At 41.4% G+C, this 20,406-nt stretch overlaps 1 protein-coding gene across 7 annotated transcripts in view; it reads right to left on the bottom strand.

Annotated features, from left to right (window-relative positions):
• The window catches only part of LOC144500698 (signal transducer and activator of transcription 5B-like), a 152,233-nt gene that overhangs the window by 55,791 nt on the left and 76,036 nt on the right, over positions 1-20,406 (bottom strand). For all 7 annotated transcript variants that reach the window (XM_078224030.1, XM_078224028.1, XM_078224025.1 and 4 more), the window contains one exon: positions 8,620-8,675. The gene's annotated coding sequence lies outside the window, so the exon portion shown is untranslated. The remainder of the gene's footprint in view (positions 1-8,619; positions 8,676-20,406) is intronic.

The raw sequence follows: 20,406 nt of genomic DNA, 5'->3' as shown, positions 1-20,406 counted from the left end.
TTACTTTAAAAATGGAGTAAAAACATTTTTTAAAAAATTGTTGCTAGTTAATCCCTCCTCCCGTTCACCTTATCACAGACTAAGGGGTGGCAGTTGGCATCCAGCATCTTCTGTTGGAAACTACAGAAGTATGAAATTTGAGTAAAAACAAGTTTGGGATTGTCTGCATCAACATCCTGGAGATTATGGAGGGGTCTTTTTCCGGTTGGAGATCTGTGACTAGTGGTGTTCCACAAGGCTCTGGACTGGGACCTCTGCTGTTTGTGATATATATAAATGATTTGGAGGAAGATGTAGCTGGTGTGATCAGTAATTTTGCGGACGACACAGATTGCTGGAGTTGCGGATAGTGATGAACATCGTCAGAGAATACAGCAGGATATAGATAGGCTGGAACATTGGACGTGGAAATGGCAGATGGAATTTAATCCAGATAAATGTGAAGTGATGCATTTCGGTAGATCAAATGTGAGGGGGAGCTATACAATGGCAGAACCATCAGGAGTATAGACACACAGAGGGACCTGGGTGTACAAGTCCACAGATCCTAAAAGGTGGCAGCACAGGTGGAGAGGGTGGTCAAGAAGGCATATGGCATGCTTGCCTTTATTGGACGGGGCATAGAATATAAAAGTTGGCATATGATGTTGCAGCTGTATAGAACGTTGGTTAGGCCACATTTGGAATACTGCGTCCAGTTCTGGTCGCTACACTACCAGAAGGACGTAGAGGCTTTGGAGAGAGTACAGAAAAGGTTTACCAGGATGTTGCCTGGCATGGAGGGTCTTGGCTATGGGGAGAGATTGGGTAAACTGGGGTTGTTCTCCCTGGAAAGACGGAGGATGAGGGGCGACCTAATAGAGGCGTATAAAATTTTGAAGGGCATAGATAGGGTGAACAGTGGGAAGCTTTTTCCCAGGTCGGAGGTGACGAACACAAGGGGTCACAGGTTCAAGGTGAGGGGGGCAAGGTTCAACACAGATGTCAGGGGGACGTATTTTACACAGAGGGTGGTGGGGGCCTGGAATGCACTGCCAAGCAAGGTGATTGACGCAGACACGCTGGGATCGTTTAAGACTTATCTAGATAGCCACATGAACAGACTGGGAATAGAGGGATACAAACGAATGGTCTAGTTGGGCACATGAGCGGTGCAGGCTTGGAGGGCCGAAGGGCCTGTTCCTGTGCTGTATTGTTCTTTGTTCTATTACCATTGACCAGAATCTAAACTGGACTGGCCATATAAATACTGTGGCTGAGAGAGCAAATCAGAAACTGGGAATTCTGAAGCGAGTAACCCCTGATTCCTCAAAGCCAGTCCACCATCTGCAAGGCACAAGTCAGGAGTCTGATGGAATAGTCCCCACATGCCTAGATGAGTGTGGCTTCTCAAGAAGCTTATCATCTAGAACAAAGCAGCCACTTGATTACCATCCCATCCACCACCTTAAACATTAACTCCCTTCACCACTAATGTACAGAGGTAGCAGTGTACACCATATACAAGATGCACTGTTGCAACTCGCCTCCTTGGACAGCACCTTCCAAATCCACAAACGGGACAACAGATATGTGGGAACACCACCAACTGCAAGTTCCCTTCCAAGCCACGTACTATCCTGACTTGAAACTATATCACTATTCACTGTCCCTGGGTTGAAATCCTGCGATTCCCTTCCTAACAGCACAATGGGTGTACCTACATCAAATGGACTGCAGCACAAGGCAGCAGCTCACCAACACTTTAAGGGCGATTCGACATGGGCAATAAATGTTCGCTTCGCTAATGACACCCACATTCCATTAAAGAATAAACAGAATAAATGCATAGTTACTCTCTGGGCTCACATTTGGGCAATGCTTTTGCCAATTTTGGTCATATGATGCGGACAGGAGGGGAGTGTTTGGAAGAAGAGATGTCAGGCAAAATAGTTGGAAACCTTACGCAAGGAAAAACCAAGATGGCATGGATAGATATCAGAATGGGGACAGGCCTCTCTAAGGGACAGGCAGTGAGGGCAACGGAAAATAGAAATCAGTGGAGAAGGATTGTTCATAGCGTGGCTGAACCTTGTACAGATGAGACATTTGGGCAAAGTGTCCAACAAGGGCCAGAGCCTTCCAAACAGCACAAGATTGGAAATAATGTGTCCCCAGTGTTTTTCATCCATGTTATTTTAGGATAATCCCATTTATAGATGCTTATAATGTGCCAGGAAGTAACTACAGGATGCAATTATTTTATAATCAAGGCAATTGTATAAATTGGCGAAAGAAACTTACATAGGAAAGACACAACAATAGGCTGAAGCATATGTGCAATGTTCCAGAAGTACTGCTAATCAAATAATTTTCAAATGATCATTGTGTTGCCCTGTCATGTCGTGCAGTGGCACTTCAGTCTGTGAGAAAGTAATTCAGAACTCAATTGGGTCACTTTGATCTTGCCATGTTTTTCAAACCACCACAGTAGTGTGTATCCAATAGATAAGAATTCAACTAATTTTGTTCAGCATCAGAAATTGCTATCTACCAGAACACTTCCTGTTAACCTGTACTTGAAAAGTCCATCCAGTTGCCTAAAATTTGATTTAAAAATGTTGTGCCACTAAATGTTGCAACTTTCTTTTTAATGAGAAACATAATTCAGAGCTCACTGATAAAAGGAGTAGACCATTTGACTCCTTGAGCCAGTTCTACCATTCAACGAGATCATGGTTGCTCTGTGACCTAGGTTTTATATATTTCTTTTTGCCCCACATTCTGGGGTCCTAGTGCATGAATCACAAAAGGCTAATATGCAGGTATGACAAGCAATCAGGAAAGCTTCTAGAATGTTACCATTTATTGAGAGGGGAATTCAATACAAAACATTATGAAGGTTATGCTTCAGTTGTACAGGGCACTTGTGAGACCACATCTTGAGTACTGCGTACAGTAGTGATCACCTTATTTAAGGAAGAACGCAAATGTGTTGGAGGCAGCTCAGGGAAGGTCTACCAGATTAATACCTGGAATGGGCAGGTTGTCTTATGTGGAAAGGTGAGGCTTGTATCCGCAGCAGTTTAGAAGGGTTAGAGGCGGCTTGATTGAAACATGCAAGATTCTGAGGGGATGTTTCCTCTTGAGGAAGAATCTAGAACTCGGGATCACTGTTTAAAAACAAGGAGTCACCTATTTAAAACAGAGATGAGGCCTTGTTAGTCGCTTCGAGGGTCATGAATCTTTGGAACTCTCTTCCTGAAAAGGTGGTGGAAGCCGAGTCTTTGATTATTTTTAAGGCAGGGGTGGATAGATTCTTGGTGTGCAAGGGGGTGATAGGTTATTGGGGGTAGATGGGATGCAGATTTGAGATTACTATCAGATAAACCATGATCTTATTAAATGGTAGAGCACGCTCAAGGGCTGGATGGCCTACTCCGGTTCCTTGTTTGGATGTATCCCTCTATACCTTTAATGAGCAAAAATCCATCAAATCTCAGATTTAAAATCCACAAATGACCTTGCATCAATTGCTGCTTACAGAAAAGAGTTCCCAGCTTCTGCTACACATGAAGAAGTGTTTTCTAAATTCATTCCAGAAATGTCTAGCTCTAATTTTCTGTCTATGCACTTAGTCCTGGACTCTCCCAGCCAGCAGAAATAACTTCCCCTATGTATACTATCTGTTCCCTTTAGTATCTTGAAAATTTCCATCAGATTTCAGGCATCCACTAAAAAGGATTCACAGGGTACATTAATATCTGAGCACAAGATACTACAACTATGCTTTGCGTGCTACTAACATCTAATGATAGTACATGAATGTATATAAAAAGAGGCAAGAATATTTTTTCCTTGTTTAATAAAGATGAAATTTAACCATTCGCCCTTGCCTATAATGCACCTAAAATTATTTTACCGGAATTAGTCTACCGGAATAGATCAATATTTCACTCTGAACTGCAGTAACGTCCACCAAGAATACATTCAACCAGTCATAGTTTCCATTCTTTTATATTACCAGCAACTTTCTAAAATATATTCAGAGCCAGTCTCACAATGCACTGCATATTGACTATTAGAACTGGCAAAATTTTGAATGAAATTTCAACATTCAATTTCAAAAGAACAGCAGCACTTGAAAAAGAGGATTCAATTCATTTTTCAAAATGTTTCTTGATACACTAAATGCTGAAACTATATTATCAATGTCAAGTAGTGTTTATATTTGCCAAATAAATTTGGTCAATGCAATTGCTTCACTACTTTCACCACACTTTCTTCTCGTCAGTACTTTCCAGTTAATAGGACTCAGAAGGATCATATCTTGGGAAAACAAAAGTATAAGTGCAAACTTTGTTCCTTTAATTCAGTGTACTAAATGATGCTCTTTTGAATAACAAACTTGTACGTTAGAGACAAAGGACACAATCTCTCCTAATTAGTATAATACGTACTGTCAGTGGACAAACTCCTCAGCCAGATCACCAAAATAACATACCAGAATTGCTTGCGGTAAATGTACCACTAAAAGATGCACTTAAAGCACTTTCACCTTCAGCACAATGCATCACAGAAAGGCCAAAGGCAACAACATGTTTCCTTACAAGATCTCATCTAGCCTACTCAAACCAGATAAAAAGTAATTCATTCTGCCAACTTCCTCTACAATGTAATTTTGACTCAGTCCAATGCAGAAAGTAACTCTTCCAGTCACACAGCATGTTTCCACCAACAATTTCTAATAGAAACACTAAAAGGATGGTATTTCTTTACCTGCCAAGGAGACCTTTTTTTAAAACCATCTACTATATCCTTCACTGTAACACACACTCAATGTTAATTCATAACTACAAATGTACTCTCAAGTTAATGTGTCCATAATGAATTACAGCATGCAAACAAAAAGGAAAATTCTACTATTGCAATCTGTTTCAACATTTTAAAGACACAAATGATCACATTATTCAGTAAAAAGATTGATATCCTAGTGACATGAAAGTCCTGCCTTTGGAGACAAGGGTGGAACAGACCACAATTGATCCAGATGCATTGTGGAAATACCAGAGAGAGAAATAAAAAGAATATGCAGAAAATGAGGTTGCAGTTAATACAGTCTTTTGAAGAACAACCATCAGCACAGGCGAGGTAAGCTCCTGTGCTAGAATTTTTACTGTTTAACAGAATGGATACAACAATTGGCTTTGTAGTCTCTGAAGTGGGAAACCAAACTTAGGAATTGAGCACATGAAAAGTTGAAGAGTTAATATCCTTCACTGACCTTAAACTGTCTTAGAAAAATGCATTCAAACATGCACTATGTACATTCAGATTTTCTCTTTGGCATTTAAACACTATACAATACTGAAAAATGAGAATTATGAGATGATGGAAATGAAGCCAATATTTGGACGCTGATTTCTGCAAATCAAATTTGGATATTTCAATACACCCCCCATTTTGCCAAGAAGAGACACTCTTCTGTGACCCTTAAAAATCAAACATCTCCAAAATGATATTCAAACATTTTAAGGGAGTTTAGTATGATGACGTCAATGAAATGCAGTCACTGATAATGCTCTACTTGATATTATCTTCGATAGTTGGTTGCATGTTGTGTTAATTACAAGCCATCATATGCAATTTGAAGTATTTGGCACAGGTCAATGAATCAAGCAGTCCCATACAATTTCAAAATAGGCTAGTTGAATGTCATGCTGCGATAGTGCTTTTGATTGTCAACTATATCTGGAGTGAAGACATGGAGTCTTTGAAAGTAGAGTGCTGATTATTCTTTATAGTCTTTTTGACCTACAGCTCTATAAACAAATTGTCGAGCCTACATCTGGTGAGTCAGACAGCAGAGACCGGGCCAGTATTCTGCCTCGCAAGTGAGAAACTGGTTAAGGATAAAACAGGAGAACATTATTGCTTTTGACAAATCAAAACTAGTGAAGCATGTAAATGACAGTTCTTTTAATTATTCATGTTAAATAAATAAAGAGTTGATTTGTTCATAGCCTTAGCCCCAGTCGAAAGAATCACTTGACAACACTGAGCTCAAGTTCTGTGAAGAGGGTTTTTCATTCAGAGTTTCATTGTTGTCCAACTTAGATAATGGGCAAGTAAGGAAAGACACATTCCCGTTAGCAAGAGAGATGAGCCTTGGCAGCCAATTCAGTATCACTGACTAATCCAAGTATAACATCTAACAAAAATGTAAACCATTGAGCCTATTCGTGCATGTGGTTCCATGGGAGCTAGTTGATCAGTAGTACCTTTCAAAGGTACTTCCCTTTTCCCATCTGTGAGGCAGTTAGCGAACACTGTACAAGCGATTCAGCAGTAAGGGACATTGCAGTCAATTAAAAAGTGCAGATGTATGACCTTCACAGGATTACAAATCAGGAATGGACTCCCAGCTGATACTCACTTCCACAATGCAGAGGTAGTGAATCATTGGGCAATCATTTCAACACAATGGATTTCAGCACAGAATCTTCCAAGTCTGCATAGATCAGTCATTCATTGTCTTGACTCTCAATCACCACAGGCATGTTGCACAATTAGCTACAATAGATTTTACGACGTGTACTTTGTGTATAGTCTCTTACCAATGTCAAGATTTCTGAGTAATTCTTTAATATCAACATTTTGAATGACAACATTGTCAACATTTACCAGCCACACAGTTGCAAGCCTCCAGCATTAGAATGCACTGTACATTCATTTACTGGATGAGGGTGTCACTGTCTATGCCAGCATTTATTGCCCATCCCTAGTTGCCCTTGAGAAGGTGGTGGTGAGCTGTCTTCTTGAACTGCTGCCTCCCTAAGCTGTAGGTACACCAACAATGCTGTTAGGAAGGGATTTCCAGGATTTTGACCGAGCAACAGTGAAGGAACAATGATATAGTTCCAAGTCAGGAGGGAAGTGACTTGGAGGAAAACCTCGAGGTGGTTGTGTTCCCAGGTCTCTGCTGCTTTTGTCCTTCTAGATGGTAGTGGTGGTGGGTTTGAAAGATTCTGTCAAAGGAATATTGGTGAGTTCTTGCAGTGCATCTTGTAGATGGTACACACGGCTGCCACTATTCATTGGTAGTGGAGCGATTGAATGTTTGTGGAATGGGTAGCATAGAATCACAGAAATCCTATAGTGCAGAAAGAGGCTATTTGGCCCGTCGAGTCTGCCCTGACCACAATCCCACCCAGGCCCTATCCCCATATCCCTACATATTTTGCCCGCTAATCCCTCTAATCTACGCATGTCAGGACACTAAGGGGCAATTTTAGCATGGCCAATCAACCTAACCTACACATCTTTGGACTGTGGGAGGAAACCCATGCAAACACGAGGAGAATGTGCAAACTCCACACAGACAGTGACCCAGGCCAGGAATCGAACCCAGGTCCGATACAATAGCAATCAAGCAGGATGCATTGTCCTCGTTGGTATAGAGTACCTGGAGTATTTTTGGAGCTGCACTCATCCAAGCAGGCCAAGAGTATTCCATCACACTCCTCATCTGTGCCTTGCAGATGGTGGACAGGCTTTGGGCAGTCAGGTGGCGAGTTACTTGCCGCAGGATTCCCAGCCTTTGACCAGATCTTGTAGCCACAGTGTTTATATAGCTAGTCCAGCTCAGTTTCTGGTCAAATGGTAAGTCCCAGGATATTGATAGTGGGACATTCAACAATGGCAATGCCATTGAATGTCAAGGAATAATGGTTAGATCCTCTCTTATTGGATTTGGTCGTTGCCTGGCACTTGTGTAGCGCAAATGTTACTTGCCACTTGTCAGCCCAAGCCTGGATATTGTTCAGGTCTTGTTGCATTTGGTCATGGACTGCTTCAGTATTTGAAAAGTCATGAATGGTGCTGAACATTGTGCAGTCAAAAGTGAACATCTCCACTTCTGACCTTATGCTGACAGGAAGAACATTGATGAAGCAGCTGTAGATGGCTGGGCCGAGGACACTACCCTGAAGAAATCCTGCACTGATGCCCTGGAGCTGAGATGACTGACCTCCAACCCACCATAACTGCCTTCCTTTATGCCAGGTATGACTCCAACCAGCGGAGGGCTCCCCCTGGAAGAAATCAGAAGGTTGGATGTATTTGGTTGGAAAGAGGAATCCTACAGCCCTTATGCAAATGTTTCCATTCTGAAAGGTTGGGAATGAAGGACACTGATATGTAGGATCATGGGAGCCAACAGAGTATGCAATGTTGTGCAAGTACTTGGGATAGCTGAACCTAAAGGGTCACCACGTCTCCACTTAAAGGAAGAAACACGTTTTGTTTTATGACAAACAACCTAGTTATTTTAAATCATAATGAAAACACGATTGCTGTTTTCATGCCAAAATATTTTTTCCACAGTGGGACAAAGTAAATGGACAGACAATCAGAATCTTAAAATTATTTCTTTAACCATGGTAATTTAGTCTCCATTACATAATTTAGCTATCTGAAGAAAAACACTGATAGGGGTATTGAATTAACATGTTGCAAATGCCAATTAGTTCATAAATCTCTGGATTATGCATTAATCTTACATACTCTCACCTCTGCATTACCTTGGAGAGAGGAAATTTTATTTACAGTACACATATTGGTGTATTTTAATGTCCTTACCTTTTAAATGCAGCCAGTGTTAACAAGTAAAGCCAAAGGTTGACGAGTGCCAGAATCTGCAGCAAAACAAAAATTCATGTTTCTGAGCAAATGTTTACAAGCATACATGAAACAACAATAATAAAATTTGATTCCATCATTACAATCGGAAGTAGAGGAAAAGTACATGTTGGAAAACTGGAACATGAGTTTTCAGAAATAATACCATTTAACCTTGCGACTCAAAGTAGAGTTGTTACAATGCTTAGGTTTATAAGATTGCTATGTTTTGTGACTGTGGGCGGGAATTTCCAGCCTCGCTTGCCCCGAAACCGGAAAATCCCACCCAAGGTCAACGGACCTTTCCATGGTCCACCCCTCACCCGCTCCAATTCCCAAGGCGGCCAAGACGGGAAAATTTGCCCCGGCGTCTAATTTAAGATTAAAAAGAATTGTGGTGAGGCACGTGACCGATTCTGAAGTTTACCTGACAGTAAACCTGGATGGTTTGATTGTTAGAGATCCGAGGTGGCACAGGTTGTTTTACAGGGAAGACGGTGCAAGGTGTTTTACACTTGGGGACGACGGCAGGTCACATGATCCCTTCATTTTACCTTCAACTGAAGGCACAGTCCCGAAACGCAACCACTTTACAAATGCAATAATTGTAACACTGAGTTTCCAAAGTCCCAGAAAGTATAGAGAATGTTGGTTTGTAAACAGTTGTGCGTCCATTTGTAGACTGTCCATTTATAGCCTCAGAATCCCTACAGCGCAGGAGGAGAAAATTCAGCCCATCAAGTGTGCACTGACAAAAATCCCACCCCGGCAGTGTAACCCCACCGATTTACCTTGCTCGTCTCCCTGAGACTATGGGGCAATCAACCTAACACGGTGGCACAGTGGTTAGCACTGCTGCTTCACAACGCCAGGGAACCGGGTTCGATTCCCAGCTTGGGTCACTGTGTGGAGTTTGCACGTTCTCCCCGTGTCTGCGTGGGTTTCCTCCGGGTGCGCCGGTTCCCTCCCACATTATGAAAGACGTGCTGGTTAGGTGCATTGACCCGAACAGACGCCGGTCTGTGGCGACTAGGGGAATTTCACAGTAACTTCATTACAGTGTTAATGTAAGCCTTACTTGTGACTAATAAATAAACTTTAAAAAAAACTTTAAAAACCCACATATCTTTGGACTGTGGGAGGAAACCGGAGCACCTGGAGGAAACCCATGCTGACATGAGGAGAAGTGCAAACTCCACACAGAGAGTGACCTGAAGCCAGAATTGATCATGGGGCCCTGGTGCTGAGAAGCAGCAGTGCTAACCACTGCGCCACCGTGCCACCCGCACTTCAACTAAATGCACAGTGAAAAACATAACCACCTTACAAATGCAATAATTGTAACAGAGTTTCCAAAGTCCTACAAAGTGTAAAGAAACCAAAAGAGAAAATGCTGGAAAATCTCAACAGGCAAGGCAGCATCTGTAAGGAGAGGAAAGAGCTGACGTTTCGAGTCCAGGTGACCCTTTGTCAAAACATCCGCAGTAATTTTCTTTTATAAAGTGTAGAGAATGTTGGTCTGTAAACAATTGTGCTTTAAACTGTCCCATTTACTTCGAATATAAAAGAGTTGGGATCTCAAGAATAGCCAAACAACTTTTCAATCTGGACAGAAGACTCATGTGATTCACACTGCCATGGAGATGGGCATTGCAAGGGGAAGGGTTCTAAGATATCCCTCAAACTCTCAGACAAGTTAGTCTGCCAGGATAGCAGCGGGAGAACAGCTCTAGGCAGCAAGATGCTGTGGTTCACCAAGCAGGAATACAGGTGGGAGCTTGTGCTCAGATTACAACAACCAAATCCATGAGGAGTTTAACGAGGCTGGAAGATGCACCGAACTTGCATTGGAGGAAGCCGCTCCAGGGGGAAAACGTCACTGTCAAAGACAGCTCTGAGATTAAATGTTTCCAAGATGAGCAGGAAAAATATCTGAAACAAACTCTTGGGAGCTAGGAATCACATTGGACCTGTTTCGGGGGAATTGCACGTCTACTTAAAGAACAGTGCATCTGTGAAGTGCGTTTTTGCTTGTGCTAAAAGAAAAGGGGGAATGCTATGTTTTGTGCTTTAAAGAATAAATTGCCTCGAAAGACAGTTTTTAGAAAAAAATGCTTTCAGTCTTTTATTATAGTAAAAGTCTGTCAATTCTTATCATGACATCCTTTTAGCTATTAACTGGAAGTTTGCAAAATAAATCAGTTTTTACAGAGATTATCTAAATATAACAGGTGCAAATATTGTTGATGCTGTTTTGCAAATAATACGTTTTTAAATAATTGAGTGAGAAGAAAGAATTTCGCAGAGCATCAATAACTGCCTTTAGACACAATATCTCACTACTTCCTTCAATTTCAGTCCATACTAAACCAATAGCGGACTGGGGGAATAGTTGGGGGGCACCACTGGGGAGGTAGTATGGGGGCCCAGTGTGGATAGGGGGTCCAAAACTGTAGCCACCTATGGAGGTACAGTGGTTTTAATTATTCAAATCTTTTCTGGGTAACTATTCCCGTAGGACAGTCAGAACCAGCCAAAGACTGCAAATTAAATCGGAGTTTTGGATGGCTGTCAGTGCAGGGTAATCGCCCTATGGAAGTTTGGACTTCCCGGGCAATTGTAGTGGAATCTTTAGGTAGGATTCCAGGGAGTGGGGTTCTCCACTCCCATGCATCTTTTGGGGTAACTCATCTCCCTTACCTCCATTAAGGCATCCTGGGGAACAGAAGTTATGGGCAATATCTCAGTTTGATAAGATAGCACAACTGACCGAGTGCCCAATGATGCAGGTAAAGAGGTAAATATGAAACAGCTCTCAGCTTCATACATAGAGTTCGATGAGATCTTTGATTCCTCTGTATTGCACACATGTAAGTAATTTTGGACATTTGTGGATATGTGCATGGACATCATATGAGGATAGGATCAAACCCAGCTGTAATGGCAGTGCTTCCCAAACACTCTCCTTGGTGTGACCCCATTTTAATGTACCAGACTTCATGTGACCCTGTGAAAATTTAGGGGGTACAAGAGTTGTTGAGTAGGATAGACCTTCAGCTGCTGTGCGGGAATAGGCTGACACTTTAGCTGCTGAGAGTAACTATTTACTTTTGGAATTAAAGGGATAACTATCCTTTTGTTCAGCTTGCAGTACACTTTTTCTGTAATGCTTGGCTGTAACTATGAAGTCTGATCCAGAATTTTCTTCACACAATCACTGTAGAATTCAGCAAATGTTTATTTTAAATCTAGCCTACCTACACACAGCAGTTCTGAGCAAGTCTTAGCAATTGCACACTCTGATTAAAACACTTGCCTTTTCACAGCAGTAATCAGGGCTCATATCTGTCCGTTTGGCCATGCTCTATGTTCTACCTCGTCAACGTTGAGAGCGTTCAAGTGGTTATTGGATAAACATATGGATGATATTGGAATAGTGTAGATTAGAGGGGCTTTAGATTGGTACCACTGGTCGGCGCAACATCGAGGGCCGAAGGGCCTGTACTACGCTGTAATGTTCTATGCTCACCGGCAACAAAGACATGAGGATTAAACGGGAGTTTGCAGCTGTTTAAATTCAGTCCGGGCTTCATGGTAGCTCTTTTGGAGCTCACAACCCCAAAATTGTCAGTGGGATCATAACCAGTTTGAGAAGCCTTGTTTTATGGCATGCAAGATGAATTAACACTTACGGTCCCTGCTCAGGAAAGAACATAATGCCCATGCAGGGAAAAAAAACAGAAGGTTGCTAATGCTCAAGGTAGTAGGGCAGAAAACACCCTCAGGAGACATGGGTAGAAAACTGGAAAGAATCGGGCCATTTGAGTGCCTGAAAAGCAAGATCTAAAGCCACTTGCCAATCACAGATCAATTCATTCCAAGCTACTTGAAGACTTCAAAAAAGACAGAAGCAGTCAGAGCTTGCGACCCCGAAATATCATCTCAACACCCCACTGGGGGTCACAAGCCATAATTTGGGAAGCCCTGTACTAATTAACCTACAACTAGTTGCACCATAACTAGATGCATTAAGTGGTAGTATTATAGGGACACAATCCCTTTAAAATCTTAACTTTGCGTAACTTTACAAATGTGATTTTTTTTTTCCTGAATTTGTTTTTCTCCAAAGGTTCAAAATTATATGCTAAAGCTTAAAATTTAGAGCATGCTGGAACAAAGCTTTCAGAATATATCATAGCGCTGTACACATTAGATTGCTTTGATGTGATGTGTTATGTAAGCTAATGTGCCAATCACTTTGCAAACAAGGTTATCTAAATAGGAACAAAAAAAGACTAGATAATCTGTTTGGCTGAGGTTAATTGGGAGGAGAATGCAAAACAAAGTGAAGACTTCTTGCTCATTGAATTTTGCTGATATGGGATGCGAGTGTCATGTGTTATAGTCTTCGTTAAACATCTTTAACAAGGGATAAGGTCCTAAAGCAGAATGTAGGGAATCTGGAAGAAAACTGAGAAGTTAGATCTCAAAGGTAGTGATCTCAGGATTACTACCAGTGCCATGTACTTTTCAGAGTAGAAATAGCAGGATATATCGGATGAATAAGTGGCTGAAGAGATGGTGTGAGGGAAAGGCTTCAGATTCCTGAGGCAATTGGACTGGTTCTGGGGGAGAAGGGAGCAGTACAAACTGGACAGGTTACACCTGTGCAGAACCAGGACTGATGTCCCGGGGGAGTATTTGCTAGAGTGGTTGGGGAGGGTTTAAGCTAAAATGGCAGGGAGGTGGGAACCTATACAAGGAGTCAGGGAGAGGGAAAATCAAGGACAAAAACCAAAGATAGAAAAGGGGAATAAGAAAAGTGACACAGAGAAACCAAGAGCCAGATTCAAACAGGGCCTCAGTGAAAAATAGTGGACCAGTGAACAGGTCAAGTAATGTTAAAAAGACGAGTCTAAAGGCTTTGTTCCTTAACACGTGGAGCATTTGCAATGAAGTGGATGAATTAATTGTGCAAATTGATGTAAACAGGTATTAAATAGTCAGGATTGCGGAAACAGGGTGACCAGGGATGGAAACTGAACATCCAGGGGTATTCAGCATTTAGGAAGGACAGATGAAAAGGTAAAGGTGGTGGAGTTGCATTGCTGGTTAAAGAAAAAATTAAGGATATTAGCTCCGACAATGTCGAATTTATATGGGCAAGAAACACCAAGGGGCAAAAAATGTTCATAAGGGTTGTATATAGACCCTCAATCTGCAGTGGTGAGGAAATTAGAGATGCATGCAATAAGGACTGTCTGCAATTATGGGTGATTTTAATCTATATAAAAATTGGACAAAACAAATTAGTCATTAAACCATACAGGAGAAATTTCTGGAGTATATGTGGGATGGTTTTCTGGACCAATACATTATGGAACCAACGAGAGAGTAGGCGACTTTAGATTGGCTATAGTGTAATGAGAAAGGAATAATTGGCAACCCCCTTGGAAATGAGTGACCATAATATGATAGAATTGTTGATTCTGAGACTAGGGTCCTGAATCATAAAGGAAACTACGATGACATGAGGTGCGAGTTGGGTATGATAGATTGGGAAACTTTACTTAAAGGGATGATGATGAATAGGCCATGACAAACATTTAAGGAGCCCATGGGTGAACTGCAACAATTGTTTATTTCTGTCTAGCACTAAAGTAAATCTGGAAAGGTGACCACACCATGGGTTACAAGGGAAATTAGAGAAAGTATTAGATACAAGGGAGAGGCATACAAATTGACCAAGAAAACCACAGACTAAGGATTGAGAGTAGTTTAGAATTCAGCAAAGGAGGACCAAGAGGACTGATTAAGAAGTGAAAAATAGATTTCTAGAATGAGCTTGCAGAGAACATAAAAACTGACTGTAAATGTTTCTACAGGTATGTGAGGAGAAAGATTGGTGAATAAAAATGTAGGTGCCTTACAATCAGAAACAGGGAAATTTATAATGGGGAACAAAGAAATGGCTGACCAACTGAATACATACTTTGGTTCTGTCTTCACAAAGGAGTTCACAAATAAGTTACCAGAAATTTTGGAGAACACAGGGTTTGGAGAGAGAGAGGAACTGAAGATGATCAGTATGAGTAGAGAAATGGTGTTGAGGAAACTGATAGGATTGAAGGTCGATAAATCCCTAAGGCCTGATAATCTGCATCCCAAAGTACTTAAGGAAGTGGCCCAAGAAATATTGGATGCATTGGTGGTCATCTTCCAAGATTCTATAGACTCTGGAACAGTTCCCACAGGCTGGAGGATAGCTAATGTTATCTCCCTTTTTAAATAGTGGGATTGAGAGAAAACAGAGAATTGTAGACCAGTAAGCCTGATGGCAGTAGTGGGGAAAATTCTAGAATCCATTATCAAAGATTTTATATCAAAACACTTGGAAGACAGTGGCAGGATTGGATAGAAACAGCATGGATTTATAACAGGGAAATCATGCTTGACAAATCTACTGGAATTCTTCAAGGATGTAACTAGCAGAGTTGATGAGGGGAACCAGTGGATGTGGTTTATTTGGACTTTCAGAAGGTTTTCCACAAAGTCCCACATAAGAGGTTAGTGTGTAAAATTAAAGTGCACAGGATTGGGCATAGTGTATTGAGATAGATAGAAAACTGGTTGGCAGACAGGAAACAAAGAGTAGGAATAAACGGGTCTTTTCCCAAATGGCACGCAGTGACGAGTGGGGTACTGCAGGGATCAGTGCTGGGACCCAGCGATTCACTATATATATTTCAATGATTTAGATTAGGAAACTAAATGTAATATCGCTAAATTTGCAGATGACACAAAGCTTGGTGGGAGAGTGAGGATGCAGAGATGCTTCAGTGTGATTTGGATAAGTTGAGTGAGTGGGCAATTGAATGGCAGATGCTGTATAATTTGGATAAAGGGGAGGTTATCCACTTTAGTAGCCAAAATGGGAAGGCAGATTACTATCTGAATGCCCATAAATTAGGAGAGGGAAATGTGCAATGAGAATTGCATGTCCTTGTACACCAATAACTGAAGGTAAGCATGCAGGTGCAACAGGCAGTAAAAAAGGCAATGGGTGTGTTGGCCTTCATAGCGAGAGGATTCAAGTACAGGAGTAGAGATGTCCTGCTGCAATTAGACAGAGCCTTGATGAGGCCACACCTGGAATATTGTGTGCAGTTTTAATTTCGTTACCCGAGGAAGGATGTTCTTGCTCGAGAGGGATTGCAGAAAAGGTTTACCAGACAGATTCCTAGGCTGGAGGGACTGACGTGGGAAGAGAGACTGAGTAGGATTGTATTTGCTGGAGTTCAGAAGAATGAGGGGGGAATCCCATAAAAACCTATAAAATTCTCGATAGGGTAAGCGTGTTCCTGATGGTGATCCAGAACCAGGCATCACAGTCTGAGGATACAAGGTATACAATTTAGGACAGAGATAAGGAAAACTTCCTCCACCTAGAGTGTGGTCAGCCTGTGGAATTCACTCCCACCAAGGATAGTTGAGGCCAAAACATTGCATGTTTTCAAGAAACAGATATAGCACCAGGAGTGAAGGGGATCAAAGGATACGGGAAAAAGGCGCGATCAGGCTTTTGAGTTGGATGATCAGTAATGATTGTAATGAATGATGTAGCAAGCTTGAAGGATTGAATGGCCTCCTCCTGCTCCTTTTTTCTGTGTTTCTATGAGACGTTATGTGCCAATTCGTTTTGTGTGCTAGAAGGTGGGGCTTCCCAAACTCTGGGTCATGATCCCACTGACAATTTTGGGGTTGCAAACTCCTAAGCAGGAATGACTGCCTTGGAGCTCGGACAGAATGTGAACAACTGCAAGGTCCATTTAAATCCTTGCATTTTTGTCTATTGATAGGCATGGCCTAATGGATAGATTCATGAGGCCTGATTCCTGCAGCAAAAAAGGCTGTGAAAAGACAAGTGTTTTAATCAAACTAGGTTTACAGAGGGTACTGTTGATAAGACTTACTCAGAACTGCTGTGTGTCGGTAGGCTAAACATTTGCAGAGTTGTACAGTGATTGCGTCAAGCTTACTGGATCAGACTTACTAATCATAGCCAATCATTACAAAAAAACTGCACTGCAAGCAAAAAAAAGGATAGCTGTACATTTAATTTCGAAAGTAAACAATTTTTATTTGTGGCATTAAAAGCATTTTTGTCCACTGCAAGAAGAAAAATAATACATTGGAATTAAGTGAAGGAACTCTGCCCATATACAGCTCACTCAGCAGCTGAAGGCTACCTCAACAATTCTCATACTCTCCACATTTTCACTCTGGGGTCACACGAAGTCTGGGACGCTAAAATAGGATCACGCCAAGAAAAGGTTTTGGAAGCACTGACCCCAAATCTGCGTACTCTAGTTATTGACCCATCAACTGCTGGAAACAGTTTCTCTTTACTTACTAACTCCAAACCCTTCATGATTTTAAACACCTCCATCAAATCCCTCCTTAACTTTTCTGCTCCAAGGAGAAAAACTTCATCCACTCCAGGCGAGCAACCCAACTGCAATCACTCATCCCTGGAACTATTCTAGTAAATCTAGTAAATGTTCAGTACTTTTGCTTAAGCCTTCATGTCCTACCTGGAGCGTGGTACCCAGAATTGAACACAATACTCTAGCTGAGGCTGACCTAGCACCTTATAAAGGTTTAACATCACTTTCTGGCTTTTGTATTGTGTGTCTATATATAAAATCCATATTTCCACAAGCTTTATGAGCTACCTTGTAGCCTGTCTTGCCACCTTCAAAGATTTGTATGCAAACAAAAATTTGCATTTCTCTCCGTTCCTGCAAACTCTTTCAATCTGTACCATTTATCTTGTAATGTCTCTCCTTATCCTTCCTACTAAAATGTATAGCATCATCAGACACATTTTTGCTTTGATTTTCATCTACAAGTGTCTGCTAACCTATGTCCTATTGGAATCTACTAATTGCTTACTAACTTTCTCATTGCCTGGATAGGGTGGATCTGGGGAAGATGTTTCTATTAGTAGGAGAGACTAGGATCCAAGGGCACAGTCTCAGAGTAAAGAGATGACCCTTTAGAACTGAGATAAGGAGGAATATCTTCAGCCAGAGAATGGTGAATCTATGAAATTCATTGCCACAGAGGCCAAGTCATTGAGTGCACTTGAGAGAGAGATAGCTAGGTTTTTAATTGGTAAGGGGATCAAAAGTTATGGGGAAAAGATGAGAGAATGAGGTTGAGAAACATATCAACCATGATTGAATGGCAGACCAGACTCAATGGGCCAAATGGCCTAATTCTGCTCCTATATATTATGGTCTCATTACATTTCCAAGTTTCCAGTCATCAGTGATTTTCAAAACTGTACCCCATACCTTTAAGTCATTAATGTATATGACAAACAGCAGCATTTCTAGTACTAATCCTGGAAAACACCGCTGTAAACCTCCCTCCAGTCTAAAAGGACTGCCATTCACCACAACTCTTGTCTATCTCTCAGCCTTCTGTTTTTTTGCCAATTTTATATTCGTGTTGTTAATGCCCCTTTTAATCAATTCCATGGACTTCAATTTTGCTAACAAGCCTATTATGTGGTACTTTATGAAATGTCTTTTGAAAAATCCACATGAAATCAAATGCACTGTCCTCATCCACTGCCCTGTTACCTCGCCAAAAAACTCAATCAAGTTAGTCAACCACAATTTGCCCTTAAATCCATGTTCGCTCTCTATCAGTTCATGCTTGTCAAGTGACTGTAAAATTTCTCCCAATTTAAACACACTACATAGAATCATTGAATGGGTCATTTTGCCCGACCAGTAATCAGCTTTTATACCTCACTCCAGTATCCTCCCATATCTAACTTTTTCAACATCACCTTCTATTCACTTCTCTCTTGGATGCTTATTAAGCTTCCCCTTAAATGCATCTTTACTATTCGTCACAACCACCCTCTGGTGATACTAAGTCTGATGTGGAGATGCCGGCGTTGGACTGGGATAGCCAAGTTCCGCACACACGAGGACGGCCTCAACCGGGATATTGGGTTCATGTCACACTATTTGTAACCCCCACAGTTGCCTAGACCTGCAGAGTTTCACTGGCTGTCTTGTCTGGAGACAATACACATCTTTTTAGCCTGTCTTGATGCTCTCTCCACTCACATTGTTTTGTTTCTTAAAGACTTGATTAGTTGTAAGTATTCGCATTCCAACCATTATTCATGTAAATTGAGTTTGTGTCTTTATATGCTCTGTTTGTGAACAGAATTCCCACTCACCTGAAGAAGGGGCTTGGAGCTCCGAAAGCTTGTGTGGCTTTAACCTGGTGTTGTTAAACTTCTTACGATACTAAGTCTGACATTCTTACTATTGTCTGGGTAAGGAAGTTTGATCTCAATTCCTTATTTGACTTCTTGTGATTCACATATTGATAGCCTCCAGTTTTGCCCTTTCCCACGTTGAAACTCTACCAAAACCTTTCACTGTTTTGAAGACTTTTATTAGGTCATTTCTAAAGTGTTCCCTTTTTAAGAGACCCAACCTGTTCATGCTTTCCTGATAAGTATAACCTCACATTTCTGGTAACATTGTACATTTTTTGGCAACCTCACAGAATCTTTACAGTGAAGAAGGTGGTTATTCAGCCTATTGAATCTGCAATGGCTCTCTGAAACAGCATTCTACCTAGCCCTATTCCCCTGCCTTATCCCCATAACCTTGCACATTCTCTCTTTTCAGATAGCGATCCAATTCCCCTTTGAATAACTATCAAACTTGCCTCCACCACCCTCTTAGGAAGTTTGCTCCACTCTCCAAACACTCTCTAAGTGAAAAACCTTTTCCTCATATCGCCTTTGTCCTTTTGCCAATTATTTTGAATTTGTGCCCCTAGTTCTTGATGCTCTTGAGACGGAACAATTCCTCACCATTTACTGGTAAATACCACTCAGGATCTTGAATACCTCTGTCAAGTCTCGCCTTAGCCTTCTTTTGTCAAAGAAAAACAATCTCAACCTCTCCAATCTATTCCCATAGCTACGGTGCTCCTATATCTGTTGAATTATTTAGCGACCAGAACTGTACACAATGCTGCCAATCTGGTCTAGCCATATTTCAGTAAAAGTTTAGCATAACTATTCTATTTTTCAGTTCTATCCCTCTGGAACTAACTCCTAATGCCTGGCTTACCTTTTTAAATGGCTTATGAACCTGCACTGCCACTCTTAGTGACTTGTATCTTTATACTACCAAACTGCTTTGCTTCTCTAGATTTTTATTTCCAGAGTAACATGATCTCCTTATTTTCTTGCTAGAAGGTAATACCTCACACGACATGTGTTGAAACCCATTTGCTAATTGCATGCCCATGCTTCAACAGTCAAAACCGGCTCACTTTGAAAAGACTTGGGAAGGCGTGGCTCTGTGATGATTGACATGTTGGCTGACCAATGGCAGGAGTCTCACAAAGGGGCAGTTGAAAGTGATGTGTTGCTATCTCAGAATATGTCCAGCCAAAGTTGGCAAACCTATTAAGGCAACTAATTTGCATTTATTCTTTCATGGGATGTGGACATCACTGATGAGGCTAGCATTTGTTGCCCATCCCTAACTACCCTTGAACTGAGGGGCTTGCTAAGCCATTTGAGGACGTTTAAGAATCAACGACATAGCTATGAATCTGGGATCATCTGTAAGCCAGACCAAGTAAGGAGGGTATATTGCCTCCCATAAAGAACATTGTTTTTACAACAATGATAGCTCC

Source organism: Mustelus asterias, chromosome 11 (assembly GCF_964213995.1).
Source record: "Mustelus asterias chromosome 11, sMusAst1.hap1.1, whole genome shotgun sequence".
Taxonomy (NCBI): domain Eukaryota; kingdom Metazoa; phylum Chordata; class Chondrichthyes; order Carcharhiniformes; family Triakidae; genus Mustelus; species Mustelus asterias.
Note: the sequence above shows the minus strand (reverse complement) of the source record. Positions and strands in the feature narration are given on the sequence as shown.